At 30.5% G+C, this 20,228-nt stretch overlaps 2 pseudogenes; both read right to left on the bottom strand.

Annotated features, from left to right (window-relative positions):
* Positions 1-3,060: 3,060 nt before the first annotated feature.
* LOC149888686 (uncharacterized) lies at positions 3,061-6,062 on the bottom strand (annotated as a pseudogene).
* A 5,074-nt stretch (positions 6,063-11,136) lies between these two features.
* On the bottom strand, positions 11,137-13,533 carry LOC145193593 (uncharacterized; annotated as a pseudogene).
* Between the last annotated feature and the right edge of the window lie 6,695 nt (positions 13,534-20,228).

Here is a 20,228-nt window from a genome sequence, read left to right as displayed (position 1 = left end):
CACTACATCCTCACTAGATAAAGAAAAAAGATGAAGGTGTTGATCAAAATCAGCAATCACATATTACTGGATTGTTATCTTACTGCTTCATTTTTAAAGCAAACATGTTTTTGTTTTTTTTTTGAACATAGCTTTTTAAAAAAAACTCTTGTGTTTTCAAATAATTTTGAATAAAAACAGTAAAATAATCATATTCAAATATAAACAGAAATAAAAAAATACAAAAGTAAACAGAAACATTTATATTAATCTTTTGCACAAAATTCCAATATTTCTCTATGATAATATTTATAGATTTTGTAAACTTGTTATTAGTAATTTAATAAAGTTTTTAATTAATCATTTGAGATGACAAATCACTTGAATCAACTGAAGTCTCTAGAGTGAAATCAATAGAAACATCATCTTCATCATTATCATGATCACTAGTATTACCAAGCATTATATTAGCAATATTTGCTTCTTTTTCATGGAGTGTGGCATTTGCATACATGAGCACTAAGCCAATTGCTTTTTCTTTTGCAAATCGGTTTCTACACTTGGAATGTATAAAATCGTACAAACTCCATATTCGTTCACTTGCAGCTTGAGAAGTTGGAATAGTAAAGACTATTCGTGCAACCTTTGCTAAATTTGGAAATTTACTTGCACCCTCAACTCCCCACCAGATATCAGGATCCATTAATTTAATTTGAGCTAAAAAATCTGATGTTGGATTTGCACATAGTCTCTGAAAAGATTTTATTTCTTTTTTTGAAGTTTGATAATTGCAAAATCCTCTTGTTTCAACTATGTACTTTGGAAGTAATTCAAGGACCATAACAAGATCACTTTTACTGGATGGAGGAGGCTCATTATACATATTTCTACCACCATGATTTCGTGGATCAAGAAAATATGCAAATCCTAGAGATGGTGTGTGAATAAATTCCCATCGACATAAAACAATACTTTTCAATATTGAGTCCTCACACCATATTTGCATTAAGTTAATAAATCCTATATAAACTTCAGAAAGTAGACAACTATCTGATTCCAGTTTACCTACTAGTTTTGATAATGGTTTCATAACATTAATAAAACATTGACAGTCTTCCCAAAAAAATTCATCTTGTACAATGTTTATGTATTCTGATTTTTTTGTGGATGGAGATATACGTGAGAAAGCACCTGAGTTGACTAAATTCAAATGACCTAATTTGTTTTCCAGATTACGGGCAACTGATGTATGATGGCTATACCATCGTGTTAAAACTGCATGTGATAATGTTCGCATTTCCTTCAAATTATTTTCTTGTTTAACACGATTTTGAATTATACGAAATTGATCAACAAGAGATGTTCTTTGTTTAACAAATGCTGTCAGTTTTTCAGACTTTTCTAAAATATCCACAAATTCAGGAAGAAGGCATATATCTTTCACTAAAAGATTAATTGTATGGGCAGCACAACCATTACAAAATTTTTTTGGATATTTTCTTTCAATAATATCCCATGTAGCTCTCATATTTGATGCATTATCAGTTACAATGCTTGTAACATTATCAACACCAACCTCAAGAATTACATTTTCTATCTGTTTTGCAATATTAATACCAGTTTGTTGCTCTTGACCAGTAGGCTCAAATTTGTAAGCAATTGGTTTCATGGTCCTATTTTCAACATGAATTAAATAATTAATGAGATGATTCGCATTAATGTTTGAAAATCCATCAGTCACTATACTTACATATTCAGAACTATCAACATATTCTTTTATTCTACATTTTTCATCATTTAATGCATCTTTATAAAGGCACCCACTAATGCATTTACTAGATGGAGGTTTATATGCAGGTCTAAGATTAGCATGATGTTGCTTCCAAGCAGAAGAATCAGCTAATGCAAAAGGTACTCCTGTATGGAAAAATATCCTTGCATATGATTTATCTATCTTTTTGATGTCATCTTTGTTTATAGTGTCAAAATATGAATTTAGCATAGTTCTTTTAGCAGGTTGCCCAGATTCTTTAAAAACTGAATGTTCAGAGGTTTGTGAGGTCATATTATCATTTCCTTTTGTTTCAACTAAAACACTCTGAACTTCTCTTTTTTTATTTTTGAAGCACAACTTAACCTCTTCAGACACTCTTTCACATCCCCTTAAATGCTGTACCCATCTCAATTTTGAGCGTGCTGTTATTTGTTTATCACAATATTTGCAATAAATTTTTCTTGTTGAACCTTTTCCAAAGAAAGAGACATGCTTGTAAATTTGATCAGACATTAAATAGTATACTTAAATACAAGAGTATGATACAAACATGTTATCATTAATTTATTTCAGATCAGAGAAATCAATTGAATAAACAAAAAACCAGTAAAAAAAACAACCTTAAAACGGTGAAGAGCAGCACAAACAGCGTGGTATAAAAATATAACAACTTAGCAAATTAAAGTTTTTTCTAAGTAAACCTAAGGAAAAAAAATTGAATTAAAAAAAAAACACTTTAATTATGATAAGTTAAATACTAGACATGGCCCAGTAATTTAATTAATTAAGATAATATAATTATCAGATTATCAGGTCAGTCCGAAAATATTTCACAAATAAAAGTAAACAGGTAAACTAATGTGTATACAAACTTTTAGTATACCAAGTATACGGTAAAGTATACCGTAAAATTAGTATACCGTAAACTGTAACCGGCGATCCCTAGTTTTGTCCGAACTCATAGTAAGGTTACTTATATCATCGTAATTTTACAAAATGCTTTTCTGTTATTTAACAAAATTAATTAATTAATAAACAATAAATAGATAATAAATATCATACATCAGAACGCACTTTGTTTTGCGTATTGCGTATTGAGTATATTACACATATCATACTCAATACGCAATTCAACGTACGCATTTTTCTTGAGTAGAATACTCAACACACAACTCATAATACGCATTTTTTTTTGAGTAATTTGCTTTTTTTTTTTGAGTGTAAAATATAATTTTGTTCTAAAAGTAATATTGTTTTTTATATAATGAACAAACAGAAACACGAAATGAAAGAGAAAAAAAAAATTATATTTTTCTAAACTGTATTTTCAATTCATAAACAAAAACAAAAGTAATGAAGAAAATTTTCAAACAACTGAAGAATTATTTTCACTCAGCCATTTCATTAAGTATGGTTAAGTTACTTTTTAAAAAGGCACGATTTATTAGTGTTTCATCGGCCATGTTGCTGGCTCTTTTTCGATTAACTACACCACATATGCTAAAAAAACGTTCAACATAAGCGGAGGATGTCGGTATATTAAAAAACATGAGACACAAATTATAAAGATATGGCAATTCTTTTCTTTTCTCAAACCAAAATGCATCATAATGAGTTTTGTTGGTGAAATTATGGTTACTTAAAATGTTTACAAAGTTATTCCTTTCTTTGTCAGCTAGGTGTCCGATGCTAAGTTCTTTTTTATTGTACTCTACCTGATCCAATTCTATGCTTTGATAAAACTGATCAAAGGCTTCATCGTCAGGAACACTTTTTTGAGAGAAACTATTAATAGAACCACTTGCTGTCAAATCGTTTTTTTCGTTTTTTTTTATTAAATTCAATTGCCAAGTTTACTAATGAACTTAGTCCCAAACTGACTGTGGCTTTTGCAATCGGTCTTTGATACCATAGATAAAGTTTAGAAACATTTAAAACTGCAGCAGCTGCATAAACAGCAGAGTTTAGCTCATGCTCAAACTGTCTTTTTACATTAGTTATCAGCAATTCGCAAAATTTTTTCTTTTTATCATCTTTTTTAGCCATTTCCTCATATTGCATGATTAATAAATGTAAACTTGGTACCAAGTCACCAATATGTACGCGATTTCTTTGATTCAAAAGCGTAAATCTATATGCTGGGAGCATCAATGATAAATAGAATTCAATCTCTGCTTGAGTAACTGGACATTTAATAGTTTCAAAGCAATGTTTTTTTATATGCTTTGTAAAAACAAATCAACATTAAAAAACTTGATGACCAACGAGTTAAATTTTCGTTTCTTAATCTATGTTTTTTTTTTGTTGAAATATTCGGGCAATTTGAATTGTCTGATGAGTTTTTTTAGCAAATGAACAAAGCAATGACAAAATAGTTTTCAATCGTTTGCATGACCTCACAGTATTACGTATTGAAATATTAAATTTGTGGTTTGTGCATGCAAAACGAGGTACTTTTCTGCTGCCGAGTTCAAACTCTAATTGATCTACTATACTATGATCCCCAAATTCATAATTATCAGCATCATCAATTCCAGTAGCATCAATCTCAGCATCAATCTCATTAGATAGTTTGCTAAATCTAATATCATTTTGGATTGGATTTATTTCTTCAGTAAGCAATTCGTTAATTTCAGGTACAATTTTGTTTTCAGGTGAATCTTTTAGTTCCTGATCATTCTCATCACTGTCGTCATTCTCAAACAATTCTTCCCAAAAGTCTTCTTCAATCCAATTGCCGTTTTCCAATTCATAGTTGAGCATTTGTGGAAAAGCTCTAAGAAAAGCTTTACCACCATCACTCACATAACCGTCAACTTTAGATTTATCGAAATCATATTGATTTAACATTTCTTCTGAAACCAATATAATATTTTCAGCATTATGTGGGCCACTCATTCGTTGAAGACCAAGAACTATTAGCTTTTTACTGAAATCAGCAAAGGTAACCTGGCAACATAAGGCAAAAAAATCAGCCAGTTGGCGGCCATCCCAGATATCACCTATTAATGTAATAGTTTTGGCTTTTCTAAGGCAGTTAGTGATTGTTTTTTTTACCTTTTCAACTACCATAGGAACTATATTATAGACAAAAGACTTCTCGCATGGTAAATGATTTTTATGACGCTCTAAAAGTCTTTTTAGATGAATGTTACCTAGCTCTTGTGTTGCCATATTGGATGACATTACATATTTAGTTAGATCCATAATATTGTCATCTAACAACGAGTCATCATCATTATCAAGACTTATATCATCATAAGCCTTTTTCCAAGCCATAAAATCGTCTTTGCCCTTACATTGTGTGGAATTAAAATGCTTAAAAAAATTACCACTTTTACCTAGTGGTTCATGTAATACCTTATAGCAATAAATGCAGGTAAAATGTAATTTTTCTTTCTTTCCGGGCTTAAAATTGATTTCGGCTTGGCAATGAAAAAAGTTTAAAACCGAACTGTAATTTTTTTCAGTGTCACCAAATTTGAAAATTTTACGCGGAAATTTATTGTTTTTCAAGTTATGTTTAATTTCATTAATCTCTTTAACATATCGTTTAATACTTATATTTGTTAATAAAGCATTGCTTATGCTTTCGCTGCACGATGGTTGACTATTTTCAATCGACAATAAGGCACGATTACTTCTGTCAGAATTTATTTGTTTATTTACAGACTGATTTTCTTTATCTTCTTTATTTATACTTTTTTCTTTTTTTTTTCTCAAACTCTTTACATTAGAGTCTGAACCTAATTTTCGTTTGGCGGATCTTCCATACATGTTAAAGCAAAAAATCTAAAATAAAACTTTTGCTAAGCAAATAAGCAATATTATAAAACTAGTTTAAATTACATTACATATATAAATTACTTTAGTTTATATAAGATAAAAGATTAAAATGATTTATTTTATTTATCTAACTTATTTACTATAGATAAAAAGATAAATACTTGCATCTTATATACATCTATAGCCTCATAAAAGTAACAAAAAATTATAAAAAAAGTCATTATTTCAAATACAAACGCAAGAAGTTTATCAACTTACAAAACAAATCAACTCAAAGTTTATCAACTTGTAAAACAGCAAATTGTAAATTGTTATTTGAAACAAGCTCATAAAGTCATTAAAAGCAATGCTACTTACTCCCTAGAGGCTTCAAGACGTGATTTTCGACACGCAAACCTTAATAATTTATCTTAAAAAACAAATTATAATGGTTAAATTATAATTTAGTGTTTTTGTTTGTTATTTGTAAAAAAATATATACTTTAACAGCTAATTTATATTTTACACTAAAAAAAATTGCGTATTTTTTACGCAAAATACTCAAAAAATATGCGTATTATGAGTTGCGTATTGCGTATTGCTACTCAATAAAAATGCGTACTATGAGTTGCATATTGAGTATTATACTCAAAGAAATTGCGTACGTTGAGTTGCGTATTGAGTATGATATGAGTAATATACTCAATACGCAATACGCAAAAAAAAGTGCGTTCTGATGTATGATAAATATATGTAATAATATAAAAAAGGTATAAATAAAGTTATAAATAAAGTTATAAATAAAGTTATAAATAAAGTTATAAATAAAGTTAACAATAAAGTTATAAAAAAGTTTAAAAAGTTATAAATATTCCCCAATTACCAAAGTAGTTTTATTATAAATTAAATGAAGATTGATTTTATAAATTATGTGCGGTAAAAATTATTAACAACGCTTATGTTGCTTTCTCGCGGCGAACCCAACGTTTCAACTCTACATCTTCTCTTCTAATAAAAAACTCCCATCCACAAAATTCGCCTTCAATTTACACTTTACAAATCTACTCAAATATATGTTCATAGAAATACCGCTCAAAGTTTGTATGTAGGATTTTAAGGAAACTGCGCAATGTCCACTCTTTGTAATTGCTTTCGCGCATAGTGTAATTACCGTATCTCAGACAACTCAAAACTAAGAATACATTGTTCCTCCACCTGAGCTTCACATTATGATGGGAGTTGTGGATAAACTTTGTACTTTGCTTTAATATGTTTAGCCAGCTTTTCAAAGCTGGTTGAAAACACATTACATATTAATGAGAGGGTATCATGGTGTAGGTTTAGATGGAAACAATAATAATTTATTTATGCCCCAGTTAGATATTTTGGAGAGGAATGTTACCTTAACTGCAGCAATCAATATTTTACCAATAATGAATTGCTTGCGTAAGTTTTTATTAGTGAAATCAGCTGTGTTTGGTTTGGAAATGGGTACAGATATTTCTGTCAAAATTGAAGATTTCAAAAGTTCATTTTCTAGTCTTTAACTATATACAAAAGATGTATTTTGCTATTACAGTTTCATGGAAAATACACTACCGTGCAAAAGTCTCCGCTCATTTGTAATATTTCAATAAAGTAACAAAAGTTTGCAAGAAAATTGCGTTTATTTTTAATTGTTTATTAAACAATGAATTAGACAGTAAATACAATACATTTTAGGATGATTTTAAATATATAAAATCAAGAAAATGTTAATATACTAAGTTGTAAATGTTAAATTTTATTTTCATCAATATGAGACCCCTTGGAGCGTATAACAGCAGCGCATAATCTTGGCATTCGGGCTAATAATTTATTCATGGTTTCCGCTGTTATCTCATTCCATGCTTTTTGCAAACGTTCCCATAGCATTTGCTGATTAATAAAAGATGTTTCACCTGCTTCTCTGATCTTCCGATCCAGTTCATCCCACAACTTTTCGATGGGTGATAGATCTGGTGATTGAGGAGGCCAAGTCATAATTTTGCAAACTTTTCCCCTTTCTTTTAGTTTCAAATAATTTTTGCATAATCCAGATGCATGTTTTGGATCGTTGTCCTGCTGCATGATGAATCCTTTCCCAATTATACGAATACCAGATGGAATCGCGTGCTTAACCAAAATATTATGGTACATGTGTTTATCCATGGTAGATGTGATTTTAACTAAATCTCCAGTTAACCCATTGCCAAAACATCCCCAAAGCATAATATTACCACCTCCATGTTTTACAGTACTTTGTATACATTGAGGAAGCACTCTTTCATTAGGTAAACGCCTAACATGCACGCGACGTCGGGTACCAAAAAGTTCAAACCTACTCTCGTCTGTCCATAGAACTTTCTTCCAATCTTCTAATCCCCAATTTTTATGCATTTTTGCCCATTCCAATCTTTTCTTCTTATTTACTGCCCTCAACAAAGGTTTACGTGCAGCAATGCGTCTAATTAAGTTGACTGATCTTAGTCTTCTTTTTACAGTATCAGTTGATACTGGCTTTACCCTTGTTTTGTTGAGTTCTGCTGTTAAAATTGTGGCTGGAATTTTTCTATTTCTTTTGCTGGACACAACAATAAACGTATCTTCTTGCCGTGATGTAACTCTTGGTCTTCCAGAACGTGATCTGTCACTGTTGGAACCAATATCATGCAATCGTTGTAGAGCATATCTCACACCTGATTCGGATATTTTTAACCTGGAAGCAATTTTTCTATATGAATAACCTTCTTCACGTAAAATACATATTTTGCCACGAAGTTCTTCACAATATTCTTTCTTTACTTTCACCATTTCTCAAATTCTTTATTAAATTCAAGACATTAAATGCGCACACTAATGCCATTTTCAAGTATAAATATAAACATAAGTCTATTAAAAGCAACCAATTAAAATTACTGAAAACATCCTTACCATGCCGGAAAGTATCATGCTACTGTCAAACCTAAGCTTACAAAAAATATTTTGGTTAAAACTTTTGTGCAGTTTTAAATTTAATAAAGAATACTGAAGAACTTTATATGTATTTTACGTGAAAAAGGTTATTCATATAGAAAAATTTCTGCCATGTTTTTAGCAGCAGAACTCAACAAAACAAAGGTAAACAAAATTATTTGAAACAAAAAGAAAAGGAAAAAGTATGCAAAATTATGATTTAGCCTCATCAACTTTTTATATTAACATTTTATTCTTTTTATATATTTAAAATCATCCTAAAATGTATTGCATTTACTGTTCCTTGCAAATATTACACATGAGCGGAGACTTTTGCACGGTAGTGTACATATTTTAGTGTGTCTCATTTTCACCTTTGTAGATTGCAATAACATTAGCTTATGTAGCTATGCAGAACAATGTGGTGAATCAGTTCATCAAAAATTTAAAAAAACCTTGGATGAACTATAAAAGAAACATAGGACAAAAAAGTTATGGAGAGCTAAACGCTTCTGTGGTAAATTTTAACTTAAACAAGCATTAACTTAAATATTATTTGTGATACAAATGTATTTATATTATGGTTTTTTTTGTAAATAAAATAAATAAATATTAATGGGTTATTTTGACTACCATAATGGCTGACTTTATTCAAACTTTGGAAGAAAAAAAGCCAAAAATTATGCGTTTTAATTTTGGAAGTATACATATTTAGCACTTAGTTCAGATTTTTTTGACAACATATATTGTGTTTACTAATGCATATGATTGATTAAATGTAAAAAAATCAAGAGTGGGGAGAGTTTCAACCTGGGTTCATTTTGGAGAACAGTGTTGCTTCACTTTTTCTTTACAGAATTTTTGTGAAGTTAGACATCTAGATAATATATACAATTGGGAAGGATTAACTTTTAAAACCGGTAAAGATAGGCAAAACGACATCTTCACTCGACTTGAAGATTTATTATATATTTGAACTAAAATTTGGCATTTTAAAAAAAAAATAAATTGGAATATTGTAAAAAATATCTTTATTATACCGATAAATATCGGTATTCTCGTTATTTTTATGTATTCCGATAAACCGATATAAAAAAGCCGATAATATCGTTTCAAACGATAAGTTATCGTTTAATTGTCGTTTCAAACGATAACTAAACCGATATTATCGTTTCATAGACAAACTTTTATCGTTTCATATCGTTATCGTTTCATATCGTTATCGGTTCAAAATAATAACGATACGCAGACCCTTACTCAAAACCAGTGTTTTCAACTTAATAGACAGGTGTCAAGTTAAATAAGTAGCCTGTTAAAAAAGTAGACAGATAGCTCTGCGCATGCGATAAGCATGCGCAGATATGATGTTAAGTTTCCATTAGGTAGGTGAAATCTATCCTTAAATAAGTAGCCTTGTTCCGTTAGGTAAATCTTCAAAGTTACTTAAATTTCTAATTTACAAGTCAAAAATTTAATTTGAAAAATACCTGTTCATAACTATTCTGTTGAAGATGTTAAACAATATCTCTCTGATGTAAGGATGAAATATTACAAATCAGAGCGTAAATCTTTTTTAAAGTATGCAAAAAAAATCAAACTATGTGGTATGTAAACATTACATTACACTTTGTGGAATAAGTAATTATTATCATTGAATTAAATCTAAATTTTTACATACTTTAGATGGTAAATTGTATTATGTATAAAGCCTTATTTATCAGAAAAACAAGCATTGTCCACCCAATTGATTTTAAAAGAGCATGATTATTGTCTTAAAATGACTAAACAATTAATTGAAAAAGATGATTTAAAAATAATTTTAAAAAATCCAGCAATAGAAAGCACCCAACTTCTCTAACTGGCGCAAGTATATCGAAATCCATAACATTAGTTTGTCCTGCAATTTCTGTAGATAATTATTTTTATTCAACATTATCAGCACAGTCAGTCAAGCTATGCATAGATGTTTTTAAACATCCATCTTGTTGGCTTGGTGATCTTTAATTGATATTGGATTTCAAAGTTCTTTGATTTTTAATTCAAAAAACTTTGGTGGTTATACTATTACAAGAAGGTTTGTTCAGATACTCAATGTAAGAAATTTGCATTGGGTTCTAATAAGTAGTTTAACATCTGAAAATGGTTCTTATTCTGTTCAGTATTATGATTCACTGTTTACTAGATTTAATAAAGGCACTGTTCCATTACTGGTACACAGAGTTACACGATCGTTGTTAATAAATGAATCTATTTCTTCTTTGAATGTGGAGGTCAGGCTTGCGGAGCCGCCCAACTTTTTTCACGGCTCCGCTCCGGCTCCGGCTCCTAGCAAAAACTCGGCTCCAGCTCCGGCTCCGCTCCGGCTCCGCTCCGGCTCCGCTCCGGCTCCTCATAACGTCAATAGAAGAATAAGATTTAAAAGTATAACTTGCCGTCTATTCATAAATTTTTTTAATGAATGAAAAATAAATTACTACATTTTTTTGAAGAATCAGTCCCTTTCATATACCCTTTCATTTCGTACTTGCAAATTTATCCCTTTGCCTGGTCATTTCTACAAAATTTTTTCAACAAATTTATTTAGCATCAAATTCCAAATTCAAAACGTTTTCTAATTTTTTTTTCTGTCAATACACATTCAAAAGTCAAATGTACTCTTTATTCATTCGAAGAAAAACCATGCTATCAATCAAATCCGATTCCTAATGACTTCTTCGGTCCGGAGTCAGAAATTTTAGGCCAGAAAACACCCGCTCCACGCTGACTTGCGTCATAGGAAGAGCAGAAGCAATCTGGCATGCTTTCTGAATCAACTCGGGAAACAGCTTTATTCCGTCCAAAACAGTTTCGCACTTCGAATTTCCATCATCCTTTTTCTTCATGATCTGTTGAGCAAGCTTTGGCAAACTTTGAATAGCCTCTCGGAATTCTTTTTCCTCCAATCGTTTATGACTAACAACGTCTTGGCTGCACTGCTCGCTTTTTTGCTTCCGAGCACGTTCCATTCGAATTCGCATCCTTTTTCTGGGACTCATTTCCTAGGATTCCTCTTCATTTTCCAAACTGCTTCCAGTACTCTCGCTAGAGTCATTTCCATGACGACCAACTCCACTCCCCTCGATTTCGAACTTCTTTTGCTCATTGAGCTTTTTCTGGATCTTCCACAGAGTGTCTTCAACAATCAATTGAAATATTGTAAAGCATTTTTAATGTTTTAAAATTTCAAGCAAATTATAATCTATCATATTCTTGCAGTGAGGAAAGTAGAATGTCAAAAAGTAAAGTTAAATGACACAGTATTTTGAATTTCATTAAAAGTACGTAACTTCAAATTCCAATTTTCGTTTAAAAAAATAATAGATTGAAAACTTTGATAAAAACCTGTTTCTCTTCTCCAAGAAGGCATTAATATTCACATCCACAAAGACAGCAGCACAAAAAAAGGGATTATTGAACAAAAGTAATTCCCGATGCACCATTGAATCCCTGATATTCTTCCCAAAATCAGACGTCTTGAATTCACCAGAAACTAGCTCCTCCTTCAGAATTTCCTAAATGTAAATAAAGTTCCCAGGCGTGAGATCCTGACTCTGGAATTATTGAGTTGCAACTGCCGGTTTCTCGAGGATTTTTGCAAGTTCCTCTATTTGCTTCCACTCCTAATTTAGAAACGTAAAGTCACGGGTTTTAAATTCCGCTTCCAGTGCATTCAGGACATCACGCATCTTAAGAAGTCGGTTGAGCATGTTGAATGTACTGGACCATCTGGTTGCATTGTCGATTATTGCAATCTGTAAATTTGAGAAATTTGAGTAACTTTTTATAAATTTGAATGTTTTCAACATTCGAAAACGCAATAAATTTGATTGTTTTCAACATTCGAAAAACATGTTAAATTCAAACTCAAGTTCAGATTCTTATTAATATTCATTTAAACATTTTCATTTATTGCGATTTGCGATTATATTGTATGTACCTTTTTAGTTTTGTGTTGTTTGCAAAATTCATTTGCTTTCGACGTTCGACAAGCTTTTGCTACATCTCGAGCTTTGCCAACCAGAGACTTAATGCCTCGTTTTTCCAAGTCGTCTTCAACAGCCAGCTGCAAGGTGTGAGCAACACAACGTTGCAGATTAACGGTATTCATGTTTTTCGATATTTCGTTGATTTAAGGCCTCTGCTGTTCAAACACGTCGTCGTCGTTGTCGTCGTCGTCAGTGATATAAGCATCCAGCAGATCACCTTCAATTTCAACCTCAAGTTCTTCTTCGATTTCAACGCCAGCAAGTTCTTTAGCAGACTCGTCAGTGACGTCACCTTCTTCATCTGTCTTTCCAAAGTCTCCAACCATTTTCACCATGTTCGATCCGTTATCAGTCGTAATTCCGAGGACATTTTTTTTCCTGATGCCATACGATTCCAGCACGCCTTCAAGAGATTCTTGGTTTTGCTATCCATGAAGAACTGCACATTGACGCCAAGAAAACTTCGATTATTTCTTGAAGCTCCGTCGACTTTCAGAAAAACCAGCTTTCCCTGTAGATTGGTTTTTAACTTAGCTCGCTTTTTTTGAGCCAAAACCATGATTTGACGAGCAGAATCCCGGTTGACTTTCAAGCCAAAATGTTTTGCCAAATCGCCAGTCAAAATCTTGATTCCTTCACTGCTGAATAGGTTAAAGGGAGCGCCGTTTTGAAGAATCGTCATATTCATGCCTTTCTTGAAGTCCTCTTTCGAAATTGTGATGGTAACTTTTTTTCCTTTTCGGCCTTCTCTTTCTTCAGTTTCTGCTCTCTTGCCTCAACAATTTTTGTCAAAAGAGTCGAATGTTTATTGACAAAATGGCGTTTCATGTTGGCGGTGGGTTTTTTTTTCCGTTGCTCTTTTCCCTCGTACTGCATTTTGCATGTTGCACCGCAAAGTTTGCTGACTTCCTCCCCTACACTAATGTCAACTTGACAAAAAAACACTTCTTCCTCTTCGCGATAAGCAAACCATTTCAGTTCATCATATAACCTCTCGTCTTCTACATTATCTCTCATGGTTGCAATTTACAAATTACAGAAATCGCGGAAAAATTCCAAATATATATTCAACTTTATATAAATATTGCAGGAGAAGAAAAGAAAAATACAAGATCAATTTTGGGTCATTGAATAATTTTGAAATGAAAAAAAAATGACTGAAGATAAGAATAAATATGGCACTTCATTCATTTCACAAGAATAAGAATTTTAAAAAAATATATAAGCAAATATTTGGTGGCGGCCATTTTTTTGAGATTTATTTTTAGACTAAACTTGTAAGTGATTTTATTGTATATGAAATGATTTGTTAGAGACTTATAGAATTTTGAGTTTTAAGTTTCTTGAATGAAGTGCAGAGGTCGCTAAAAAAATGTGTCAAAAATTAATCTAAAATTTGTTCAGTTCAAAATTTTTTTGAGAGCCGGGATCTACTAGTTTTTCTCGGCTCCGGCGCCGGCTCCTGCAAAAACTATCGGATCCTCGGCTCCCGACTCTGCAAGCCTGGTGGAGGTTTTGGCATCTAATGACCTCCAGCAGGCTCTGGCTCCGGCTCTGCAAGCCTGGTGGAGGTCATAAGATGCCAAAAGCAAGACAATTGAAATGATTGTGGGCTTTATGCTATTGCAAATGCTACTGCTTTATGAAATGGTTTTGATTCAAGTTTAATTATCTGGGATAAAAATAGTATGAGGTCTCATTTCCTGCAGTGTATTGAGAGAAAAAAATAGAGATGTTTCCTTACATTTCTTTATCATATGGTAAAAAAAGTATGCTCATTATCATTTCAATGTGATAATTTCTGTCACTGTAATAATAATTTTTTAAAAAATCTTAATAAAAGTTAGATATTTGATTTATTAATTTTTGTTTTGTGAGCATAATGACTTGAAATCTTTTTGTTAAATACATAAAAATATTTTCTTAACAAAAACTCATTTTAAACAAAAGCTAATTTTAAGTGTCTTTGATTGATTCGGTTTTAGATTAGAATTATAAGTAGTAGAGATTCAACAAGTAGAGTTACAAGTAGTAGTTTTAAATTAGAGTTAGAACTAGAGTTATAAGTAGTAAAGATGAAACTAGGCTAGAGTTTACTCAATTTTATATTAGAGTTTATTGTAGAGTTTTTTAAATTAGTTTTATTATGTTAGTTTAATTATTTTAAAAAAATTTGTTACTATATTTCAAATTCTAGCTGTATTATCACTATAACTATCAAGTAAAAGTTATAATTAATAAATATAAATTATAAATATAAAAGAGTTAAAAATAGTTTTCTAATATTATTTTTCTTATATTTCACTTTAGATAGCCTGGTTACATTTCAGGTCACAAGTACTTTTTTAAATTCAAACATAATTGTCTTTTTTGTTTGTTTCATCTGTCAATTTATTATAATTATCTGGTAAATAATTCTGATTATAATTAGATGAAAACTTTCTTCTTCTTTTTTTTTTTTTTTTTTTTTTTAAGTTTTAGGTACGACAACTTAAGCTCTTATGGCTAGGAGTAATTAAAGAAAAAGATTCCATCACTTATGTTAAAAGTATATTTGATAGGTAAACCTCTATCCCTGTTGTTTTTTTGAGAAGGCAAACAACCGACGATCTAGGAGATGTATATTTAAATGGACACAAGTTTAATAAATAACAATTCAAAGTTGAATGTAAATTTATTTTGGAAAATAAATTTTTAACAATTTAATGTTATCATGTCTTTTTTTGACATTTCACATTGTGTTTCCACGTAATTGTAATCTTCTACATGTTTTAATCGCTTACACATTATCCCATGTAAGTGTATTTGGACGGTTTAATTTGGATAATGCTGGTTTTTAATTGTAACGTTATGGAAGGTTTAAGATCATATTTAGATCAAAACCTAGAACTCGTTAAATTTCAAACCCTTAACTCGTTTTTCAGATCATAAAAAGATTCCTAGGTTTATTAAGTGTAATAGACTTTAAACTTTCACTTATATGAAAACACACTTATATGAAAACTACTTACACTACCGTGCAAAAGTCTCCGCTCATGTGTAATATTTGCAAGGAACAGTAAATGCAATACATTTTAGGATGATTTTAAATATATAAAAAGAATAAAATGTTAATATAAAAAGTTGATGAGGCTAAATCATAATTTTGCATACTTTTTCCTTTTCTTTTTGTTTCAAATAATTTTGTTTACCTTTGTTTTGTTGAGTTCTGCTGCTAAAAACATGGCAGAAATTTTTCTATATGAATAACCTTTTTCACGTAAAATACATATAAAGTTCTTCAGTATTCTTTATTAAATTTAAAACTGCACAAAAGTTTTAACCAAAATATTTTTTGTAAGCTTAGGTTTGACAGTAGCATGATACTTTCCGGCATGGTAAGGATGTTTTCAGTAATTTTAATTGGTTGCTTTTAATAGACTTATGTTTATATTTATACTTGAAAATGGCATTAGTGTGCGCATTTAATGTCTTGAATTTAATAAAGAATTTGAGAAATGGTGAAAGTAAAGAAAGAATATTGTGAAGAACTTCGTGGCAAAATATGTATTTTACGTGAAGAAGGTTATTCATATAGAAAAATTGCTTCCAGGTTAAAAATATCCGAATCAGGTGTGAGATATGCTCTACAACGATTGCATGATATTGGTTCCAACAGTGACAGATCACGTTCTGGAAGACCAAGAGTTACATCACGGCAAGAAGATACGTTTATTGTTGTGTCCAGCAAAAGAAATAGAAAAATTCCAGCCACAATTTTAACAGCAGAACTCAACAAAACAAGGGTAAAGCCAGTATCAACTGATACTGTAAAAAGAAGACTAAGATCAGTCAACTTAATTAGACGCATTGCTGCACGTAAACCTTTGTTGAGGGCAGTAAATAAGAAGAAAAGATTGGAATGGGCAAAAATGCATAAAAATTGGGGATTAGAAGATTGGAAGAAAGTTCTATGGACAGACGAGAGTAGGTTTGAACTTTTTGGTACCCGACGTCGCGTGCATGTTAGGCGTTTACCTAATGAAAGAGTGCTTCCTCAATGTATACAAAGTACTGTAAAACATGGAGGTGGTAATATTATGCTTTGGGGATGTTTTGGCAATGGGTTAACTGGAGATTTAGTTAAAATCACATCTACCATGGATAAACACATGTACCATAATATTTTGGTTAAGCACGCGATTCCATCTGGTATTCGTATAATTGGGAAAGGATTCATCATGCAGCAGGACAACGATCCAAAACATGCATCTGGATTATGCAAAAATTATTTGAAACTAAAAGAAAGGGGAAAAGTTTGCAAAATTATGACTTGGCCTCCTCAATCACCAGATCTATCACCCATCGAAAAGTTGTGGGATGAACTGGATCGGAAGATCAGAGAAGCAGGTGAAACATCTTTTATTAATCAGCAAATGCTATGGGAACGTTTGCAAAAAGCATGGAATGAGATAACAGCGGAAACCATGAATAAATTATTAGCCCGAATGCCAAGATTATGCGCTGCTGTTATACGCTCCAAGGGGTCTCATATTGATGAAAATAAAATTTAACATTTACAACTTAGTATATTAACATTTTCTTGATTTTATATATTTAAAATCATCCTAAAATGTATTGTATTTACTGTCTAATTCATTGTTTAATAAACAATTAAAAATAAACGCAATTTTCTTGCAAACTTTTGTTACTTTATTGAAATATTACAAATGAGCGGAGACTTTTGCACGGTAGTGTATATGAAAAACACACATATAAGTGAAAACACACTTATATGAAAACTACACTTATATGAAAATTTTCATCAGCAGAAAATTTATAGAATAAGCTGCTTTTTAAATTTTTTTTTTTAATTAAAGTAACTCTTAGAAATACTATTACATTAAGGTGGTAGAGCACAAAAAAGACACTTTTCATGAAAGATTTAAAAAATAGTTTTAAAAATATGCAGAAATGCTTCACTAAGAGAAATGAAATGTTTTTGCAAAAAAAAAATTTGAAAAACTTTACCAAAAACCCATAATGGCGCAAAAACAGTGTAAATAAAGATCTAATTCTTATGTTTTCAAAACACGTTAACTTGAGTTAGACTTAAGAACCATTAATTAAACTTTGCAGATCTGTTAATGAACTTATTTTATTCCATTTAACAGATAGAATTTTAATTAGTCCTTTTATATGTAAAGATATGACCTATTTTTTAAGATAAGTTAAATTTAGTACGATTTACAAGCAGTTTAAAGAAGTTAAAACTAAAAATAATGAGTTTTAAAAACAATTAAATAAAATCTATCTGTCAAATGAATTCTAATGTTGTTAGGAATATGTCCTGAAAATTTCAGAACAAAAGCTTTATTCAATCAGAAAAAATCATGTTTTGAAATCTTGATAAAATATGAAAAACTCAACTTGCAGAAAAAACAAAAATAAGTACAAAATAAAGAAAAACAAAATTCTCAAAATTCAAATTTCTTTAAAAGCAAAGTTGATAAATAAACAATAAAAAGCATGATAGACACAACAAAAAGACAAATTAGCTTGCAATTTTGCTCAACGTATATAATAAACGAGGGTATGTTTGTGGTTGCTATGGCGTTGCTAAGGTAAATAATTTTGCAAATGTAGATTTTTAACACATTTCCAAAAATAGTTTCAGTTTCATACTAACATCAAAAGAAAGAGGATAAAATTTTAAATAAGATGAATGAAAAATTTTTTTTTTCATATTTTGATCAAATATTTGTATTTTAATTGTGCTCTACCACCTTAACAGATAACATTACTTATCCAGGGGGCACCGTGTGGGGTGCGCGCCAGATATCAAAATACAAACTTATTATAACATTTATATCATCTATAAACATAAGACACAATACAATATAAGATCGTTAATCAAGGAAAGTGCGGCGCTCCTAATTTAGGAATTTTCATTTATCGTATTGTTACGTTAAATATGCAAATATTAAGTTCTTATAAGATTATTTTTATTTCAATAAGGATTTTATAAAACTTTAACTTAATCTTAACTTAACTTAAAATTTAAACTTAAGTTTAAAATTACGTTTGGTGTTAAAAATATTGTCTAAATTGCTCATTTTGTCTACTTTTTTAACGGGATACTTATTTAACGCCTATAATAGACACATCCCGAATTCCAATGATGTAACGTTACGGCTACCTGAAATCGAGGCGAACCATGACAAAAATTTTAGATGTGAAAAAACATTATTCTTTCAATATTTAAAAAAAGATGTCAACTGTAACTTTAAATGATATTTTAAATACTGAAGAAGCTATTCCTCTTGTTTTGTCAGAAGACTTATCTGAAAGTGATTGTTTAGAAGAAAGTAATGTTTTTATACCGTATAAAGTCACAAAGATAAATCAAAATTATCTTTTACTTTACAAATGGGGCAAAAGCTTGAAAGAAATGTCTTTGTTTACCATAAAGGAATTTCAAAATTATCGTAAATTAAGTGGTAAATCAAAAGTACTGTCAATTAAAAAAACACTTTTAAGAGGTAGGAAATTCCAAGATGAGCGTTATATTTCATCAGACACAATATTTACATATTCTGCAAAAAATGTATTTCAAGCTAAAGGATTGTGTAAAGCGAGTATGAAAAAGGAAAAAAGGGAAGTTATTGTACACCTATCAAAAATTTCGTCCCATGTTGTGTATGCTTACTGTTCTTGTCCAGCAGGATTGAGTGGATATTGTAACCATGTAATGGCTTTGTTGTTAGAATTAACTGATTACTCTATGAAATTTCTTAAAAAAGTCCCAACTGAAATTTCTTGTACAAGTAAACAACGACAATGGGGAATACCTTGTTAAAAAAATATAAGTAAAGCTCCTGTAATGAGCTCAACTGTTAAGAGAGAAAATAATAAGTGTGGTATATACTCTACATTGTATGACCCAAGACTTTTTTTAAATTAACATCACATGAACTTAAGTGTTAAAGTTGCAAAAAAAACTTATTGAAGTTGACTACAAAATTGGGTTTTTCCCATGTTGTGCCACCCATTCACACTTGCAAATATGTAAATACAAGATTTGGTCAATTTCCAACAGGCTCACCTCTTAGTATGCATTTGCAATTTGTTGAACCTTATTTTGAAATAATATCAAATATACAAAAGTTTGCTAAAGATGAATCTACTATTCAAGAACCAGAAATTGAATTTGAGTATTTACCCTTAAAAGAAATAAATGATGACTTTAATGACATCATTCCAAATTGTACATTTTCTTTTGAAAAGAAACACTATTTAGAAAAAATAAAAGTTACACATTTAGAGCCAAAAGATATTGAAAAAACAACAGTTTTACAAAATTTGTCAAATAAATGGCTTGCAATACGAAGAAACAAAATTACTTCTAGCAATGCTCACAAAGTATATATTAAAACCAAAAACCTTGATCAGTCTAATATCCATCTTTATACAATATAATTTATTTGATTCTGAACTTTTTGAAAAAGCTGTACAACATGGTAAAGAGTTTGAACCTATTGATAGAGATATTTATAAAGACATTATGAAACACAAACTTAATCATTCTATAAAATGCAGAGAAACAGGGATTGTTATACAACCTAATTTACCATGGCTTGCAGCATCACCTGATGGTATGTTAATTAATGGAGAGTTGAATAATAGTCTAGTCAAAATAAGTCTAAAAAAGGGCTAACCTGGACAAAATTTGG

The sequence above is a fragment of the Hydra viridissima genome, unplaced genomic scaffold (assembly GCF_058129835.1).
Source record: "Hydra viridissima isolate aposymbiotic clone 2 unplaced genomic scaffold, HvirCarnegie_v1 scaffold_5, whole genome shotgun sequence".
NCBI lineage: Eukaryota > Metazoa > Cnidaria > Hydrozoa > Anthoathecata > Hydridae > Hydra > Hydra viridissima.
This window is presented reverse-complemented; position numbering and strand designations above follow the sequence as displayed.